Genomic DNA, 21,102 nt, shown 5'->3' with positions numbered 1-21,102 from the left:
ACGTATGCAGTGGATGCGTCATCCGTGCGAGTCATTTTCTTTTGACCCCTCTTTTAGCAAATAGTACATTAGATAAACCCACACCCTTTAGACAAGAACAACAAAAGTGGATCCCATAGAGTACTACGGATGCGTAGGGGTGCTAATACCTTCCCTTCGCATAATCGACTCTCGAACCCAAGATTTGGTTGTGAGACCTTGTCTTTTCCTTTCCTTTTTTTTCCAGGTTTACTTCGAGTGTTTCCTTTCCCTCCTTTGGGATAAATAACGCACGGTGGCGACTCTTCTGTCATTTCTTTCTCGCCGGTTGTTTTTTCGCATCTCCTTTTTCAGGTTGCGACAACTTTGTGAACTAAAAATACTCGAGTGTCTTCCTGAAACAATATACAGTGTTGATAATGCTTATAACTTTTTGGGAAGTCACCACACAATATATGAGAGCCAGTTCTACATGAAGTAGTGCCTATTACATGAGTCAAAAATCAAAAAAAGATTAACAACAAGACACTTCTCTTTAGACCTCACAAGAGCTTCTTTAGACCTCGCACGAGCTTCTGAATCACCTCCACGTTGGACCTCACTTCCCTTCTTTTTCCCCTTTTCTCGCGGATTTGAAGCAATGAAGCCCGTCAATAATCTCAAGAAATGCTTGAAGATAATAAGTTCACTTCTCTTCTCTTATTCTTCTTCAAATATTTTATTTATTTTCATCCCTAATTAATCAATTCCTCTCTTAACTAACTGAACCAATCCAGTTATAAACACATTGCGTAAGCCCCAAACTAGAAACCCTAACGCATCAAAGTCTTCTCAAACCGCCACATACAAAACTATCATCGTCCTTAGTGCACGCATGAACATTGTCTCAAGTTCAACATGAGTATGTTTTCTTCTCATTGTCATTTATTTTTATTCATTCAAATTTGATTTTATTGTTTTTTTCTTGGATGCATATCTATTTGTGATGGTTATTAATGTTGTTTAGGGTTTTATAAGAGAATATATTATCACAGTATTCCATTTATTCCATCTCTTTAACAGACCAGCTAACTCTATTGAAATTATTGGGTCATTGGTGCAGGCTGCTGAATAATCATGCAGGAATGGGAAATGATTTGAGGCATTGAGGTAGAAAAAATGCTAACCTTGTTTTTAGGCTTCAATTATTGTCTTTTCACTGCTAGTTTGGCAATTGTTCCATATATATTTAAAGGTTTCTTACTATATAAGCAAGTGTGCTAGTTTAGTTCATGTTCCATGAATTATGCTACAAAGACATTTTGTTTTTCTTGTTCGATCACCTGGTTTTAGGTCGCCTATTACACTGCTTTCAAATGATTCTTTGGCATTGTTTGACTACACTGTGTACCACAATAGAATAAAAAACAATCTAATCGTAATTCCATAGAATCTTATATTGGCTAAAACTATAATTATAGTCATTACATGTTCTTGTTGAGTGTTTAATCCCTTCTTATTTTATGTACCTTTTAAATTTAAATGTTAGATTCTACGCCTGCCCTAATTTCTATTTTTTATCTTCAATTATTGTCTTTCCATTGTTTATATACTTTTGTCCTTGTAAGTTTCAACTACAGTTCAATACGTTTGGTTTTTTTTTAGTATAGAGACAAGTGTACTAGCTTGGTTCATGTTCGATATATTATGCACCAAATAAATTATGTGTTTCTGGTTTAACTGTTCTGAATCTAGGTCCGCCTAATGCACTGCTTTCAAGTTTGTCTTTGGTGCTATTTGACAATGTCTCGTACTCAATAAAATCAAATAGAATATAATCTTAAATCCATAGGATCAAATATAATCTAAGACAAAAATTATAGTCATTAATATGTTCTTGTTGAGGGTTTAGTCCATGTTTATTTTCTGTATTTTAAAATTTTAAATGTTAGATTCTATGCTTTTCCTAATTTCTTTATTTTATGTATCTTCATTTATTATCTTTTCATTGTCATGTTTATATACTTATTGGCCTTGCAAATTTCAACTATAGCTCAATATGCATACTTATTGGCCTTGCGAATTTCAACTATAGCTCAATATGCATAGGTTTTTTTAGTATAGAGGCAAGTGTGCTAGTTTGGTTTAGGCATGGTTTTAAATTGCGGTCTGCAACCGCAATTGCACCCGCAATATTGCGGATGCGGTTGCCTCCGCAACCGCATCAGACCGCAATTGCGGTGTGATTTTAAAATTACACCTTCAGCTATATTATAAACCATATAAAATCGTTTCAATTATGATTTCAAGTATTTTAATCAAAAAACAAAATATTAGAATCCTAAAACTCAATTTACTTCACATGTAATTAAAAAACTTAACATTAAATTGTTTTTAAAAATTGTATTTCAAACATCTACCTATAAAAATTCACACCGCAACGGCCATAATTCTATTTTTCTGGTTTAATCTTTCAAGTGATTCTTTGGCCCTATTTGACACAATAAAATAAAATATAATATAATCTTAACGCCATAGAATGAAATGCAGGCTAAAACTATAATTATAGCTACATGTTCTTGTTGAGTGTTTAATCCAACTTTATTTTAAATATCTTTTAAATTTATATGTTAGATTATACGCCCTTTAAATAACGAACAGACACCACATTGTGAACATATTGTCAGTCTCGTAAGTCCTCTTATGTATTGTCGAACTTGATCCCTTTAAAGAATTTGGTATTGTTCATATAAGTTGTGCAGATACAAAAGAAATTTGTTATCCTGATGGTTCTACTTTTTATGCTAATCTAGATACAATCATGCCTATAATGTGTATAGGACACCACTTGCATGTGCCTTTAAGTGCGTTTTAGGATATAGTTTTTATTATGCATAATATCGACGTGCCACTCATTAAATTCTTTCAAGTTTTGTAATGTTGTCCTTGTAAAGAGTTTCATAACGAACAATATATGGCATGGAACCAATAATATTTTCCTTTTTAAGACATGCCACTCTCTTTCTACATTGTATACTTGTCTCTCAATCTTGCACCTTAATGTCACTAATACTGCTGAATTTGTCCTATATTTTTGTTAAAAAATATATTATTTTCGGTTTTATTATTGTCTTTAATACTACCTTTATTTTTCATTATTCTCCATTAAGGAGAAAATCAATTGTAATAATTGTATTCTCACTATATAAACCAGTCTAAGGTTGACGAATAAAATAGAACAACTTTTACCTGCTTTTTCCAGTATGGTATCAAGAGCACTGGGTTAGGGGTTACCGTAAAGCTTTCCTCAACCTATTGTTATTGAGTTAAGAGCACTGGGTTAGGGGTTACCGTAAAACTTTCTTCAACTTATTCTTGTTTGGTTAGGGATTACCATAAAGCTTTCCTCAACATATTTTTGTTCGACCCGATTTCTTACCCGACCCGATTCACATACCCGTTTAGCCTTCTATGGCGAATAACAACAACAGCTGGCCTTCCCCATCACAGGCCTACACTGGATCCAACCATGGTGAACAATCGCAACCTGAGTTAGGCGTCGGCCAAAGAAACGGCGGTGGCCGCGGAAACAACGTACGAACGAGGAACCTTGACGAGGGATGAAGATCAGACAAAGTTCTTTGGTGTGATCACTGCAAACGCGAACGGCATACACGTGAAACTTGTTGAAAGCTCAAAGGCAAACCTCCTAACTGGAAGAAGAAAAGCGGTCGTGCATTTCAGGCTAGTAATTCTTATCAAGGGCAACAACCTCTTCCATCTCAGATTCCACTCACTACGGAGCAACTAGACAGACTGTACAAACTCCTCGAGTCTCCAACCCCTTCTTGCTCTATAGAAACAAAAGGTAATTATGCATTTCTTAGTGTCAGTCTCAATCATACTTGGATAGTAGATTCAGGTGCCTCCGATCACACGACAGGGGAATCTACTTTGTTCTCTTCATATAATCCATGTACAGGTAATCAAAAAATAAAAATCGCAGATGGATCTTTTTCAGTCATTGCAGGTAAAGGATCGGTTGTGTTGTCTCCAATGTTAACTCTTAAAAATGTCATTCATGTTCCAAATTTATCTTTTTTTTAATGTCCTTCAGTAAATTAGCCCAAGATATAAATTGTCAAACTATTTTTTTCTGATCTCACCGTGTCTTTCAGGATTTGAACTCGGGGAAGATTATTGGAAGTGCTAAGGAGAGTGAAAGACTCTACTACCTTGACATTGGATCTGCATCACAACTGCCTTCAAAAACAATAAGTTCATGCTTTGAGACTTTTTTTGTTATGAATAATAAAGATGACAACATTATGGTATGGCATTTAAGATTAGGTCATCCTAATTTTTGTTACTTAAAACACTTGTTTCCTAAATCATTTCACAATAAAAACTTTTCTTCGTTTAAATGTGAAGCATGTGAGTTTGCAAAGCATCATCGTTCCCAGTTTTCAATACAGCCTTATAAACCATCAAAACCTTTTTTCCATTATTCACAGTGATGTTTAGGGCCCTAACCGTTCAAGTACACTCTCTCTCAAAAAATGGTTTATCACATTTATAGATGACCATACACAAATATGTTGGGTGTACTTGTTAAAGGGAAAATCAGATGTTTGTCAGGCTGTAAAGAATTTTATTTCAATGGTGCAGAACCAATTTCGAACAAATATCCAAATCTTTAGAAGTGATAATGACAAAGAATATTTTAACACTATCCTGGATGGTTTTTTTCTTAAAAATGGGATTGTACATCAAAGTTCATGTCCTAATACTCCTCAACAAAATGGAGTGGCCAAAAGGAAAAATAGACATTTACTAGAGGTTCTTAGAGCTCTACTTTTTTCAAATAAAGTACCAAATTATTTGTGGGGCGAAGCTGTTTTAACAGCTGCATATTTAATTAACAGAATGCCCTCCAAAATTCTCAATTTTCAAACTCCTATTAATGTCTTCAAAGAATGTTTTCCTAGTACTCGTACTTTAACTGATTTGACTTTAAAAAATTTTGGTTGCACAACCTTTGTTCATGAACATAAAAATGTTGGAAAACTTGAGCCACATGCTATAAAATGTGTCTTTGTTGGATGCTCCCAAACCCAAAAAGGATATAAATGTTTTGATCCAAAAAATAAGAAAATGTTTGTCACTATGGATGTTACACTCTTCGAAAATAAACATTTCTTGTATGACACTCATCTTCAAGGGGGGATAAACGAAGACTCATTTAAAATTCAGGACATGAGTTTTCTAAATAACTTATCTTTGTCAGTATCAAAAAATTCTGAGATTTTTACACCTGCACCAACAAAAAATGGCCATGATTCTTTATCTGATCTTAGTCCTGTTATGAGTAAGGAACCTTGTGAATCCGAGGCTACATTTTCTATTGTAGAAAACAATGAGAATCCTGAAAACAATGATAATGATAATCTAAATGAAATGCCACAAAATAATGAGTCATTTCAATTAAACAAATTGGAATTAGGAAACAGGACTTGGAAAGGAAAGGTTTTTGTGAAAAATCACCATAAAGGAAAGGACCAGTCCACATTCAACACTTCCAGGAATCTGAACCGGGGAATAATCAATTTCCTAACATAAGAAAATGTAAGTTTATCTTTGTTTCTGAGAGTCGTATTTTGTATCCTGATATAGATGATCCTGTTGCCATTAGAAAACCTGTCAGATCTTGCACTAAACATCCCATGTCAAATTTTATATCATAATCAAATTTGTCTTCATCTATGTCTGCCTTCACTTCAAAATTGTCTAGTGTAAAAATTCCAAAAGTGTACAGTTGCTCTAGAAATTCTAAAATGGAGGAAAGATGTACTTGAGGAGATGAAAGCTCTTGAAAAGAACAAAACTTGGAGTGTTACCTCACTACCAGATGACAAGAAGATAGTTGGATGCAAATGGGTGTTTATTGTGAAGTATAATTCCGATGGATTAATTGAAAGGTACAAGGCTCGCTTGGTGGCTAAAGGCTTTACTCAGACCTATGATATAGATTACTTAGAGATATTTGCTCCTGTTGCAAAATTGAACACTGTCAGAATTCTTTTGTCTCTTACTGCTAACATGGATTGGCCGTTGCATCAGTTAGATGTTAAGAATGCATTTCTTAATGGCGATCTAGAAGAAGAAGTATATATGGACATTCCTCCTAGCTTTGAAAACAAATTTGGATCAAATGTATGCAAACTAAATAAGTCTTTGTATGGACTAAAGCAGCCCCCTAGAGCTTGGTTTGAAAAATTCACCCAGTCCATGAAGAAACAAGGGTACATCCAAGGACAGGATGATCACACCTTGTTCACAAAATTCTCCCACGACGAAATAGTTGTTATCCTGATTATTTATGTTGATGATATTGTCCTTACTAGAGACGATACAATGGAAATAGCAAGAGTAAAAGACAAATTGGCAATAGACTTTGAAATCAAGGACCTGAGATTCATGAGATATTTTCTAGGTATGGAGGTTGCTCGGTCAAAAAATGGTATTATGGTTTCACAACAGAAATACATTATAGACTTGTTAAAAGAAACAGGAATGAGTGGATGTCGTTCTACAGATACCCCTATGGATCCTAATGCTAAACTTTGGGGAGAACATAATGTTTCTGTTGATACTGGGAGATATCAGAGATTGGTTGGGAAACTGATTTATTTGTCACACACACGACCTGATATTGTTTTCTCAGTTAGTGTAGTGAGTCAGTTTATGCATTCTTCTTACGAGGAACATCTTGAGGCAGTCTATAGGATATTGGGATATTTGAAGGGAAATCCTGGAAAAGGAATATTTTTTAAGAAGACTAGTGAAAGAAATGTGTCTATCTTCACCGATGTCGATTGGGCAGGTTCAGTCACATATAAAAGATCAACCTCTGAATATTGTACCTATTTTTGGGGTAATCTTGTGACATGGAGGAGCAAGAAACAAGGAGTTGTAGAAAGGAGTAGTGCAGAAGCCATGTTTATAGCTATGTCTCAAGGTATTTGTGAAGTATTATGGATCCCTAGAGTCCTAGAAGAACTTAAGATGAAAATTGAGCTTCCATTAAAATTGTACTTTGACAGTAAAGTTGCTATTAGCAGAGCTCATAATCCAGTTCAACATGACAGAACCAAGCATATCGAGATTGATCGACACTTCATAAAGGAGAAGTTAGATGCTGGAATCATATATCTACCCTTCGTTACTTCAAGTCAACAAACTGCGAATATCCTGACCAAAATTTTGACAATACCTACTTTTGAGTATTTGATAGACAAGTTGGACATGATAGATATCTATGTACCAACTTGAATGGGGTGTTGGTGTTGGTGTAAGCCCTAGAGGCCAATACTTTTGGTACTTGTATCGAATTATTTATTAATAAATAAAAGGCATTTTCTTTATTATGGTTGATTAATAAAGTCCCTGGAATAGATAGTCTGTTTAATGTATTAAGTGTGACTTAATCATGAGAGCACATTAAACATAAGGACACTATTCTTAAAGTATCCGTAGTCGAGCTTTAGTGTGAAGTGGGATAACATTAAAGCATTAAGACTATTATGTTTGTAGACTGATGATCACATCTCATGGATCATGGATAAAGAGTTATCAAGTCTTAAACATAGGTATGAATATTAAGAGTAATATTTATACCGGATTGACCCGCTATGAGAATACTATATAGAAAGTTATGCAAAGTGTCATAAGTTATTCTCATGGTGATAATAGTGTATGCCACTCTTCGACCTGAAACCACTATGGACCCTAGATGTAGAGTCGAGTGCTTTGTTGCTGATCCAACATTGTCCGTAACTGGATGACCATAAAGACAGTTGATGGGTACTCCACAAAGCATGCTGAGGGACATGAGTGACTAAGATGGAATTTGCCCATCCTGCGTAATAGGATAAATGTCTATGGGCCCAATATTGAACTGGACAAGGATGACACGGTCTATACCTTGTGTTCAATATAGACATAAGGGCAAATGGGTAATTATACACATAATTATTATCACAGGAGGTTTTGTCAGATCACATGACATTTTCGTGTCTTGGGTAGCAGTGATGTGTTGCTAGATACCGCTCACTATTTTTTATGTTAAATGCGTGATTTAATATAATTGCCAACGTCGCGAAAACCTACAGGGTCACACACAAAGGACGGATTGATGAGAGATAGAATAATTAAGGAATACCGTAATGTATGGTGCCCTTAAGTAGAATACGAAATATGGTAAGGTACCAAATACTTAAGTGATTTTGGCATATTATGAGATATGGGCAAAATGCACTTAAGTGGGCTTTTTGGCTTGAAGCCCACACAAGTGGTTCTATAAATAGAACTCTTGTGCAGAAGCATTGTATGGGAATACAACACAACTGAAGAGTTGGAATTTCGTATCTCTCTTTCTCTCACTCAAAGCCTTCATTCATAACAGCTAGCACTGCGATTGAAGGAACCCGTTCGTGTGGACTGAGTAGAGACGTTGTCATCTTTCAACGTTCGTGATCGCTTCGTGGATTTGTATCCAAGGTTTTGATCGTTACAAGAGATCTGCACCAAAGGTTTGAATCACCACAAGAGGTAATGATTCTATCACTGATCATGCCCATTCGTAAGGATCACTAAATGGAGAAATTTTTAAATTCCGTTGTGCCTTGGATGGCAATTCTCCTTCAGTTGGAAAATATATTATTTCGGTTTTATTATTGTCTTTAATACTACCTTTATTTTTTTTATTCTCCATTAAGGAGAAAATCAATTGTAATAATTGTATCCTCACTATATAAACCACCCTAAGGCTGACGAATAAAATAGAACAACTTTTACCTATTTTTTCCAATAAATTTCTCACTGTTTAGGTTTGTATGTAACTCTTTGTAACCGATGCTCGACTGTTTTGAGGGACTGAAAATAGGAAAGGGCAAAATCACAGGCTAGTGATAACAATGACCTTTTTGTGAGTGTAGACAAACCTATTCGGATTGTTGACGTTGTTGTTGGAATTCTTACGATAAAAAAATGCACGTTTTGAGGTACAAGCTATTTGGCTCTTTCTTTGTCATATATTGATGAGTTGTGGATTATCTGAGTGGTTGTAACTTGGTTAAGATGGCAAAGAAGTGTACTATTGTTATTCAGTTTATCGAAGATGCTATACATCCTGCTAAGTGTAGAATGTTTGTTGGCATGGTAGCTGTGATATTTTCTTATGTTGCTTAGCCTGATTAGAAAATCACTTCATTGTATTCACTGCTACTTTATATACTATTGTTGTTTACAACTACTTTCTTGGTTTGTCTTTTCCTATAATTTCAATTTGTAGCAGCATCTGCATCAAGCTAAAGGGTCTTAAATGAAACTTTCAAGGTCAATATTGGTCTTAAACTGATAAGGCAAATAGTTAATATGTTTTTCAAAGAGCTAGTCCAATAGTTTTGATTTTTTTAGGTACTAATTTTGGGGAATTGTCTGTCTTTGGCCAATATATTCTTCTCAATTGGTGGTCGGAATATATTGTATTGATAGGATGGTCCACTCCCTACACACAATGCTTCTGGCTCCTTTTACACTATTTCACTTCTGTGCACGAAGTTGTCGGATCCTTCCGCACGGTTCTAGTACCTTCTTCGTTTGGCTCCTTATGTACCACTGGTGTTTCACATTAAGTAATTTATTCAATAAAAGATGGTTTTCTGCTTTGTTCTACATTTTTCATTTAGCTCTTCTCTTCTCTTTGTTTCTTGAACTTTAAAGGCACGTAGAGCTACATGCATCCATGATTTCTATTGCTCAGTTGTTGATCTCTTTTTATGATGATCACTTAAATTGTGCATATTTTTGAATAGTGGAGCATTCAAGAAATAGGTAGGTTTGTTCCCCATTCATTCATAATAAGTTCCTTACATTTCCTTTTAAGGCAAAAACAATATTTAATTATAAGTAGAAATTTGAATTATTTAGTGCATTTAAGTACATAGGAATCCCCAATTTGATTTTAGACAAACTCAATTTGTTTGATAAGTTCACACTTGATTACTCACTTAATAAATTGAGTTTGACAAGAAAATTATATTAGAGTATTGTGTTCATACTAGCATAGCTTTCTAGCTGGTTACTTCTTGCAACTTCTATATTTTTCATTGTTGCAATTGGCTTGTCTTTTAACAAACTAATTGTCTTTTCATGTCAGTCGTTTAGTTATACTATTCCTCCATAAAATTTGAGGCATTTGCTGTATAAATTATCTATCTTCGAAATATTTAAAAAATCCTCTATGAATTGTGTTTATTCCCATTGCTTATTGCAACCTAAGTAGGGGCCAAAGAGCTTGAGAGAGAGTAGACACAAAAGCATCAACTTCAAGTTCTTAGAGAAATAATTGGATCTTTGTGTTGTTAGTTACAAAAGTAATAATTATACAATGTTATTGTTATTGTTATTATTTGTATAGTGAAAAACTTAGTTGGAAGAATGTTTACTTAAATTGGATAAGCTAGTAATCTAAAAGACAAGAGACTAATATTTATGTTGTTTTTTGTAATTGTTTTTCTATTGTTCCTTTGCTCCTTTAGTGTTAACATTTAGTTTGTAGTTGGTTAAAATTTGATATCAACAAATATCTAAATTTCTAGCTTATGTTATAAAATTTTATATTAGAGCTTCTTTACAAATATCTAAAATTTCTAATACTTTAATATTCCATTTAATGATTAAAAATTATATATTAATATGTATAATCTGTAAAGCTTTAAAAATTCTATATTAATTTGTAGAATCTTTAAACTATTAAAAATTAAAATAATTTAGAAAAAAAAATTATATTAATGGTAATTGATGAAATTTGTTTGAAAGTTGAATATGTGGGTTGGAATTTATATGTACTATTGGTAAATAATAATTAAATCATATTTACAAAAGTTGTCTTGAATTTTTTTTCGATATAATAAATGAGAGTAGTTTTTTTTTCCGCATGTTCATGAACATGGACAACTTTATTATTGGTAATATTAATTGTTCCCTTAAATAGTCAAATTAGATAAAGAAGAAAAATATATGAAAAAGAAGGGATAAGAATGAAGTATAAAAAAACAACTATAAAAAGTGGGAGAAAAGAAAAAGAGCGTAAAATTATATATATATATATATATATATATATATATATATATATATATATATATAAAGAAGAAAAACATATGAAAAAGAAGGAATAAGAATGAAGTCTAAAAAAACAAAGTTAAAAAGTGGAGTAAAAGAAAAAGAGCGTAAAATTTTATAACCAAGAGAAATAACTAAGCCAAACTAGTTACGTCATATTATCCTAAATGGCGCAACAACACAACAAGCTTCTTCCTTGCAAATCTGATGGCATTTGTATGATCTGCAACCATAAGCCTCTAGAAAGTGAAATCGTGAGTTGCAGAACTTGTGCAACACCATGGCATATTCCATGTTTACCTCTTCGTCCCCTGAAAATCTTCGATTGGAATTGCACTGATTGTTCTCAACCTGTGGATGTCAACCACGTCGCCGATGCATCTGCTCCTCCTATCACTTGTGGTCTTGTTTCCACCATCTACGCCAACGAGAATGACACTTCACTCACTGGTGAAGAAAGGGCCAAGAAAAGTCATGAAGACTATGATGGATCTCCTAAACCACCTTTTGAAAACAACAACAAATATAATGACTTGTATGGCATTTTCTATAGTAAGCTTAACTGCACTTTCTGTTTCTGCTTGCACTTGCCTGAGAGACCTATCATTGTTAGTTTCTTTCATTTCCCCTATTTATATTTTCTCTTTACCATTAAAGAAATATTTTTATTTTATTTTAATTATTTGACAATTTCCAGTGACATTGTATTTAAATCTTGAAATCGAATCTTCAGACAACCCAATTAAATTTGTTTTTGTTAGGTTCTCTAAACAATTTGATCTTAACTGAAACATATTAGACATTTGGTCTTATTAGAATTATTTTTTTTAATTGTAATTTATTATTTGTTGTTATTGGGGTTTCAGACACTATGCGGGCACAATTTTTGCATGAAGTGTTTTGAGAAATGGATTAAGCAAGGAAAAAACAATTGCCCAAATTGTAGGGCTGAAATTCCAGCAAATATGGCGAGTGATCCACAAATCAATGCAAAACTTGAGACCACCATTCAAATGGCTATATCAGAGAGTGTTGCTCATGGGAAGATATTTGTGATGATTTCAAAAGATCATTTTGGACCCATTGTTGCTGAGAATGATCCAATAAGAAAACGGGGAGTTCTTGCTGGTGATACATGGGAGGGTTTGATGGAATGTATCCAATGGGGTGCTCATTTTCCCCATGATTCCAGGATTTCTAGTCAGAGTGTTTATGGTGCTCAATCTGTTGCTCTATCTGGTGGTTACATTGATGAGATAGATCATGGTAATTGGTTTCTTTATAGTGGAAGTTGTGGAAATGACCTTAGTGAAGGAGAATTGCGGTCCAAAACGCAGCGGAAATTAAGATTTTCTCCTTTAGAGATCCTTACGAATGATCATGATCAGTGATAGAATATTTACCTCTTGTGACGGTTGAAACCTTTGGTGCAGATCTCTTGTGACGATCAAAACCTTTGATGCAGATCCACGAAGCGATCACGAACGTTGAACGATGACAACGTCTCTACTCAGTCCACACGAACGGATTCCTTCAATCTCAGTGCTAGCTGGTGCGAGTGAAGGCTTTGAGTGAGAGAGAGAGAGAGAGAGAGTGAGAAAACAAAATTAATGCAACCGCAATGAATGCTTCTGCACAAGGGTTCTATTTATAGAACCACTTGTGTGGGCTTCAAGCTAAAAGCCCACTTAAGTGTATTTTGGCCCATATATTATAATATGCCCAAAATCACTTAAGCCCATGGTACCTTACCATATTTCGTATTCTACTCAAGTACACCGTACCTTACGATGTTCTATAATTCACTTAAGGGCACCATACATTACGGTATTCCTTAATTATTCTATCTCTCATCAATCCGTCCTTTGTGTGTGACCCTGTAGGTTTTCGCGACGTTGGCAATTATATTAAATCACGCATTTAACATAAAAAATAGTGAGCGGTATCTAGCAACACATCACTGCTACCCAAGACACGAAAATGTCATGTGATCTGACAAAACCTCCTGTGATAATAATTATGTGTATAATTACCCCTTTGCCCTTATGTCTATATTGAACACAAGGTATAGACCGTGTCATCCTTGTCCAGTTCAATATTGGGCCCATAGACATTTATCCTATTACGCAGGATGGGCAAATTCCATCTTAGTCACTCATGTCCCTCAGCATGCTTTGTGGAGTACCCATCAACTGTCTTTATGGTCATCCAGTTACGAACAATGTTGGATCAGCAACAAAGCACTCGACTCTACATCTAGGGTCCATAGTGGTTTCAGGTCGAAGAGTAGTATACACCATTATCACCATGAGAACAACTTATGACACTTTGCATAACTTTCTATATAGTATTCTCATAGCGGGTCAATCCGGTATAAATATTACTCTTAATATTCATACCTATGTTTTAGATTTGATAACTCTTTATCCATGATCCATGAGATGTGATCATCAGTCTACAAACATAATAGTCTTAATGCTTTAATGTTATCCCACTTCACACTAAAGCTCGACTACGGATACTTTAAGAATAGTGTCCTTATGTTTAATGTGATCTCATGATTAAGTCATACTTGATACATTAAACAGACTAGCTATTCTAGGGACTTTATTAAACAAACGTAATAAAGAAAAAAAGCCTTTTATTATTAATAAATAATTCGATACAAGTACCAAAAGTATTTGCCTCTAGGGCTTACACCAACACTTAGTGGTAACAAACGTACCAACAAAAATCAGTCCTTTGATAAAAAATCTGAGAGAAAGAATGAAGCTTTGAGACTCAGTTGCGAAAAAGGTTATCTTGTTCGTGTTGTAAGGTTTGTCTTATTATAAATTCAATTGTTTTGTTCTTTAATAGTTTAGTTTTAAATTTCAATGTTATAATATGTGATGAATTTTTACACAGATTTGTGTAAATATATATGGCATTTAGATTGTAAATCCATTAATTTGGTTCAGATCCCACACGAAGAAACGCTCCTTTTATGCACCCAAAGCAGGAGTGTGATACGATGGGGTTTATAGAATTGAAAAATGGTGGCGCAAAATTGGAATGCAAGTATGGTTCTTGTTTGTAATATTTATCCATTCCATTTATGCATGCAAGTACATTGATTAATATCTAACAAATTATCAATTGATCAAACTTTATTATTGACTGGAAGTATATTTTTCATAGGGTCACAAGGTTTGTAGATATTTGTTTGTGAGGTGTGACAATGAGCCTGCTCCATGGACAAGGTTGGTTATTTGCAAATTTTATTCTTGACGTCTTGTGTATTTTTACAAATAATCCGAGTAAAGGTATAAAACATGATCACTTAAATTCATTTTGTTGATCTGAAGTGATTTATCTGAAGATCGTCCCTATCCACTACCTATAATTGAGGAGTTGAACAATGCAATTGATATTACTGAAAGGAAGGGTGATCCATCATGGGGCTTTGATGTAAGTGGTGTTTTCTACTGATATGTTTTCGTTAGATTTCTTGTAAGAATAATATTGTAGTGAATTTGTTAAGTTAATATTTTTGTAGAGTTTGGTTGCAATATCTGCCACAAGGTGTTGGCTTCCCCTCTTACTACACCATGTGCTCACAACTTTTGCAAAGTCTGCTTGGAATGTGTGTTTTCAAGCCAAAGTTATATAAGTGAGAGGGTCACTCAAAGTGGACTTGCTTTGCGGCCAAAGAAAAACATCATGAAATGTCCTACATGTTCGACTGACATCGTGGATTACCTTGAGATTTTAAAGATAATGCTGACCTCTTTTAAAATAAATGGTTTATCTTGAGATTTCACTTTGAAGTTGGCGTTATTAGTTTTAGCGTTATTTTTAGCCATTGGATTGCATTGAATATTTGTAATGTGATTTATAAGTTTCAGTATTAGGACTTATATTTGCAACAACCAAATAAAAAATGGATTGTTGTTATCCTTATTCATGTTCCTTTTAACCTATCTGAAAATATGAAATTCAGTGTGGAATTTAGTGTTTATTATAAAGTCTTTTGGTATTCAATTTTGACAATTTATTTACATTTAATAATGTTTCAAGTTTTGTTGGAAATTATTTCATACTTAATATTGGTCACATATGCATTTGATAATGTTTGATTCTTTTGTTTCATATCTATTGATACTTAACATTATTAACAGTGTATGTGTTTTCTTTCAATTATTTAGTGAGATAAAAAAAGTCTTATTTTTATTATTATTTATGGTTTTTAATAGGTTAACACAGACATGATGGACATCATAGAATCACTCCAGAGAGATTTTTGATGCCAAGACTGTAGAGATGGTGGAGAAACATATTGATGATGTGGAACTGGAAAGGAAACGAATGTCTTGCAATTATGATTTTTTTTTGGATTTGCATTATACTTGTTGAGGTTTGAGAAGATATTTACTACATTTGGGAATTGGTATTGTTTTACACAAGAAAACTTGAGTCATTTCATTAATCAAGGGTTCTTCTGTAAAAAAAAAGGAATCAAATCAAAAACACAACATCTAGTCTAAGAATTGATCGCTTTTGCTAATAAATGCGCAATCGAATTTACTTGACGCTTAACAAACTTCATGTCGAAGTTGGAGTTACGATGTAATAAATTCTTAATGCAAAAAAATAATCAAACTAAACTCGGAAATACCAACTTTATTTGATATTGCCTAACTAAAGTGTCATTTTAAACCTGAGAAGGAGTTGAAGCATTTTATATTTTAATATATACCTATCAAGTTATATTTTCATATACAAGTGATACATACGTTTCTTTTACATTACTGTCAGTTTTTTATATAATTTTTAAGATATTCTTTTAAGGTTTACTTAAGATTTTAAAACTGAATTCAATCCACAAGGCACCTTTTTTGAGATTGAACTTCGTGAATTTGAAGCATAAAAACTAGAATTTCAATTTGATCTATTAATCTATTTTTTCATTAATCTACTGGAAAAAATTGTTTTCCAATCCATCCGTATATAATTATCGATGAATTCAATCTTGTAATATTATAGATGAATTCAATCTAGCCAATGTATTTAAAAAATTCAATGTAAAGTTTATTTTAATTCTAATAAATTACTTTAATATTAAAATAATTAAAAATTATTTGTAAAATTATAAAAGTGAAACATTTAATATATAGATGACATTTTTATATTAAAAAATTAATTATAAAAAACAAACAAATAAAAAACACTTTTCAATAATATAATTAATATTATAATTTTTATTTTTATTTTATGCATGAATATACAATTTATCTATGAAATGAATTTAAATTATTTTTTAAATTTAATCTATTAATCTATCCTCCAATCCATCTAAGAAATCACATGTTTTGCAGATTACTAATTAAGAAAATTCCATTATAGACAAACATTATTTTTATGATGATAATTATTCTTTGATAATAACAACTAAAGTAAAGTATAAATGGGTTAAAGATGCAACCAAAATAATTAAGCTTGATAAATTGGTTTCTCTGATGATGGCAATTAAAGAAATTTAACTCATGTCTCAAATAAATTAAAATCCAAGCAAGAGTTTACAAGATAGAAGTATCTCACAAGACTTGAAGTATGTGAAAATCCGCCCAAATGCATCCGAGTGAATATTAAGATTTTAAAAAAATCACTTAAAGCTATTTTGAATAACTTAAAAAAAATTATGATATAACTTTTTTTTAAATTATATAATTTTGACTATACTTTAATCTTCAATAATGTATATTTATTTTACTTGTTTTGTTATGGAAAATCCGTCCAAATGCATCTGAGTGAATAAATATTATAAAAGCATTAGGATTTTCTTGCAAAGTATACAACTAATCACACACACACTAAAACATTTTTTAAACTTATTTTTCTCAAGAAGATATTTTAAAAATGCTTAGAAAACGTGACAGATGAGTTAAGAGTTATTAGAAGAGTTCTAGGAATTTTTTTGTCTTTGTCAATCGATTGAGTCAATTCAAAATGCGTCCTAAGAGTGTAGGACAACATCTTAATGATAAGTAACAAATTAATATATTTGCATTCCTTTTTAACTTGCTAATCGATTAATTTTAGGTCTATCAATCGATTGGTGCATAATATCAATTGATCGGCTTTAAAAACTTTTCCTTTTTTGTGTCAACCTCTAACCTATAGATAGAGGTCCCTTCCAGCACATTTTCATATCCAGAAAAAACATGATTTCAGTTCTCACATCTCACTGTCTCTCTAGAAAATTCTTTTACTTTACTTTCTCTCACTAAAATTTTAGCAGTAGCGCTTTCGAGAAAGTCATTTTGCGTGTGAGGAAATCGTAATTCTGAAGGGTAGTTATGTAAGTTGATTGACGTTGGATCGATCATAAACCAAATGAATCGATTAAATGGACAATTAAAGTGTATATTAATTCTAAGGATTAAAAATCTACCTAAACATGAATTAAGATCGAAATGAATCCAAATGGAAAATTCCCAATCCAAATTCAAGAATGGGATCTAATGGACATGATCATACAAATCACCATACAAAAGTCAAATTTTGAATGAAAATTTAACCCAATTTCTAATCATGGAAAAAGCAACATTAATCATATTAATCCAAATAAAATCCACAAAAAGAAATATCAAAATCTAATAACTAAATTCTACTTATGACAAGGTTAAACTACTACTGAATTAATTCTGGAAAATTAAGAAATTAAATCTAATATAAAAAGATGATTAAACCTAATTTCTAACTAGTTACCTAATCCTAATTAACCATATGAACTATACTAATCAAACAAAATGAATTAATTTCTAATTCTTAAAATCAAGAACTTTTTGTAATTCTAACCTGGATTAACAAAACAGAATCATGATTAGCAAAGAAAATAGAACTAAAACCAATTAAACCACAATTAAAAATAAATTAATAATGGTTAATGGAGATTAATCACTATGGGCCATAGGGGTGAGAGCAATAAGGGGGGTGTAGTGTTTGAATGCCGCTTGGGCTTCAAGCCCAAGCTTCTAACCATTCCAACCGGGTTCAGCATGAGCAACCCGAAACTATCCCCCTCTTCACACGGAAGCCCGTCCCTCATCTCCAAAACCGAACGGAGGATCGAAACGACGGGAAGCTTATTCATAATACCAAGACCCACGGTTCGCGGTGCAAGAAACTCAGAATCTAAATCGTGCGTACCACTATGAACATAAATAAAGATCAAGAACTATATTTCTCGCTAAGGATCAAGAACAACGATTTTCGAATCCGTGACGAAAATTCAACATCAGAATGTAACCGAGACCAAATCGAAGCGAACTTTGTTCCGAAATTGGATTCCTTGTACCAGTTCTCGCGCGTCATCAAGTTTTTTTTAATACAAAGGGGGTTGGATTGGATGTTGTTAGGGAGAGATTCGTTCAGTTTCTCTTGGTTCTGTTATGAAGCAGTTTGAGGTTATTGAAAGTTGGTTAGAAGTTGGTAATAGGTTGTTAGAAATTCATGTAGAGTTTGATTTGGTAGTTAGGAGTTTGTTACATTCGGTTGAGGGGTGGTTATCCTGTTAGAAAAATAGTTAGCTTGATAAGTTGGTTATGATAGTTAGGATGCTGTTATATGTTTTGTTGCCTTCCAGATCCAGTTCTGTTGAGGTTTTAAGGGCTTTTATTGAGTTCCATTTTGGTATGACTTGTCGGTTTTATCGATTGTGGCAGTCGGTTTTTTGGTTGGCTTATTCAGTTCTGGTTTTTGTAGGGTTCATTTGCTTGAGTTAGGAAGCATGTGGGACTGATTTTTGTAGCAAGTCTTCATGGTGGGATGATGTTGCCTTATTGCTTCCTTATTGCTTCCTTAATGCGGGAGCTCGATCAATGTGAATGGCTAAGTTTCAATACAATTTTGACTTGTGGTTTTTCTACTGCATTATGTTTGGCCATGTATGCTAGGCTCTTTGCAGGATGGTATTGCGCTTATGGTTGTTGATTTGATTGCAGTAGGATATGTTGGTTTTGACTTGGCTTGTGGTGATGAATGGCAATGCTTGTGACATTTGAATTTGTTGCATGACATTTGAATTTTCTGCATTTTATCAAATGATATGGCCATTATATGAACTGATCTTGTTGTTTGCATTTGATCGCTTGAATTAATTAGGTTTCTTAGGAATGATTGTTGTTATGATGCATTGGGTTGTGAACTGTTGGTTTTGCAATGACTGGTTTGTAGTGCTAGGTTGGTGCAATGGTTTTATGTGGTTTGTATCATGATTTTTTATGTGTTTTGACTTTAGCTTGTAAAATCTTATGCTTTTCAACTTCCTGCACCAGAACCTGCTTCATAGGTTAGGGTATTAGGCATCATATCTGACTTCATTTTCTTGTATGTGATAGCATATGACACCCTTGTGCTAACTAATTGAGAAAGATCATTCTTCTCCTTATTTGATAGTAGTTGCAGTGCCGCCAGTCTTATGCTTGATGGGGATAGAATATGTAATAATGGAGAAATTAAGTCTTTAACAAAAGAAGTAGTTGTAGCATGATCAAATAGGAGCATATGGGTGCTTAAGAGGATGCGATGATGGGATGCCAATTTCCAAACTCTCTTCCTTTGATTCAAACCATATATTGTGATATTATGTAATAGAATTAGAGATTTTATGTTTATGAATGGATTGGGAAATGTATGCATTTGTGATTGAATGGTTAAATGAAATGCAATTTGGAAAACTGAAAATAGAATGGAATGGATGTGTTATGAAAATGGTTATTGAATGGTTTCAAAAAATGTAAAATTTTTGGAGATTGAAATTAAGATGGAATTGATGTATTGTGTTCATAATGAATGGGATTAAGGTTAATGGTTTAATGATGAATGGAAACAAGGTTTTGGTTTGAAATTGTGGTTTGGGTTGACTTTGGTCAAGGTTGACCAAAAAGTCAATTGTTGACCAAAGTCAACACTTGGTCAAAGTTCCACTCTTTTTTGTATTTTCTCATGTAATGGACATTGTAATGATTGAAGTTGGCCATTTGAATGAAATTGGATTGGTTTTTGAATTGGATTTGATATTTGAAATGAATTGGATCATGAAGTGTAATTTGGATGGAATATGACTTGAAATTAATTGACATGAACAAAGGTTATGACTTTTCAAGATTTATAATGGTTTAAAATGGCTTTAAACATGAACACCATGATGAACTATGGACATGAATTTTTAAACGACCTTTGAAGAAACCAAACCAAATATGACCTAACCAAAGATCCAAACATCAATGGCATGAATATGAATTTGTGAACAATGGCTAGATGGAATGACACAAGACACGTGAAAAAGCTATGAACATGAGGAGATGATCATATGAAATTTGTGGGGCCATGAATTTTGACCAAAACCAATGGTCACAAACAAAAGATGCACATGGGAAAGCATGAACTTGATGGGACCAAAACCAAAGGAGGCAACACGAATGGCTAAAGAACAAGGTTGTAGGATGGATTTTGAACATGTAAATTCATCACGCACAATGGATGATGAAGAATCAGATGAAACAAGGGTTATAGAGCATGATTAGGGTTTGTGGAGCCATTAGGTGAGGATCTCCAAACTAGGGTTTTGCTTTACCAAGAAGCCACAGTTGAATCTCCAAAGTTGATGCACATACAAAAGCTTCAAGAGATACCTCCAATTAGGGTTTGATAGTTTGAGCCACCTTTAACTGTAGAGAAACCCCAGTTTCCACTAGGTGCAAGCACAAAGCCTATGATCTAAGATACCCGTCCTCTTGTATTGATCATGGTTATGCAGATGAAATGAATGACCACAAAGGGTATGCACATGATTAGGATTAGTGACCTAGATGAACTTTATGAAGGGTAGGGTGAATTTTGGGGTATGACAGCTGCCCCTATTTAATCTTCCCAAACCTGAATGTATGGATAGTAACAGCTTTTGGACATTAAAGG

General features: G+C 33.4%; 1 long non-coding RNA gene and 1 pseudogene across 1 annotated transcript; both read left to right on the top strand.

The window, feature by feature from the left end:
• Positions 1 to 11,309: 11,309 nt before the first annotated feature.
• On the top strand, positions 11,310 to 15,428 carry LOC127094694 (E3 ubiquitin-protein ligase ORTHRUS 2-like; annotated as a pseudogene).
• Positions 15,429 to 18,106: 2,678 nt separating this feature from the next.
• LOC127093942 (uncharacterized) lies at positions 18,107 to 20,192 on the top strand. Its single transcript, XR_007792610.1, has 2 exons — positions 18,107 to 19,006; positions 19,582 to 20,192. It is a non-coding gene; the product is annotated as an uncharacterized LOC127093942 (long non-coding RNA).
• Positions 20,193 to 21,102: the final 910 nt, after the last annotated feature.

Source organism: Lathyrus oleraceus, chromosome 6 (assembly GCF_024323335.1).
Source record: "Lathyrus oleraceus cultivar Zhongwan6 chromosome 6, CAAS_Psat_ZW6_1.0, whole genome shotgun sequence".
NCBI classification, from domain to species: Eukaryota; Viridiplantae; Streptophyta; class Magnoliopsida; order Fabales; family Fabaceae; genus Lathyrus; species Lathyrus oleraceus.
The sequence above is the reverse complement of the archived record's forward strand: the minus strand, read 5'-3'. Positions and strand labels throughout refer to the sequence as shown.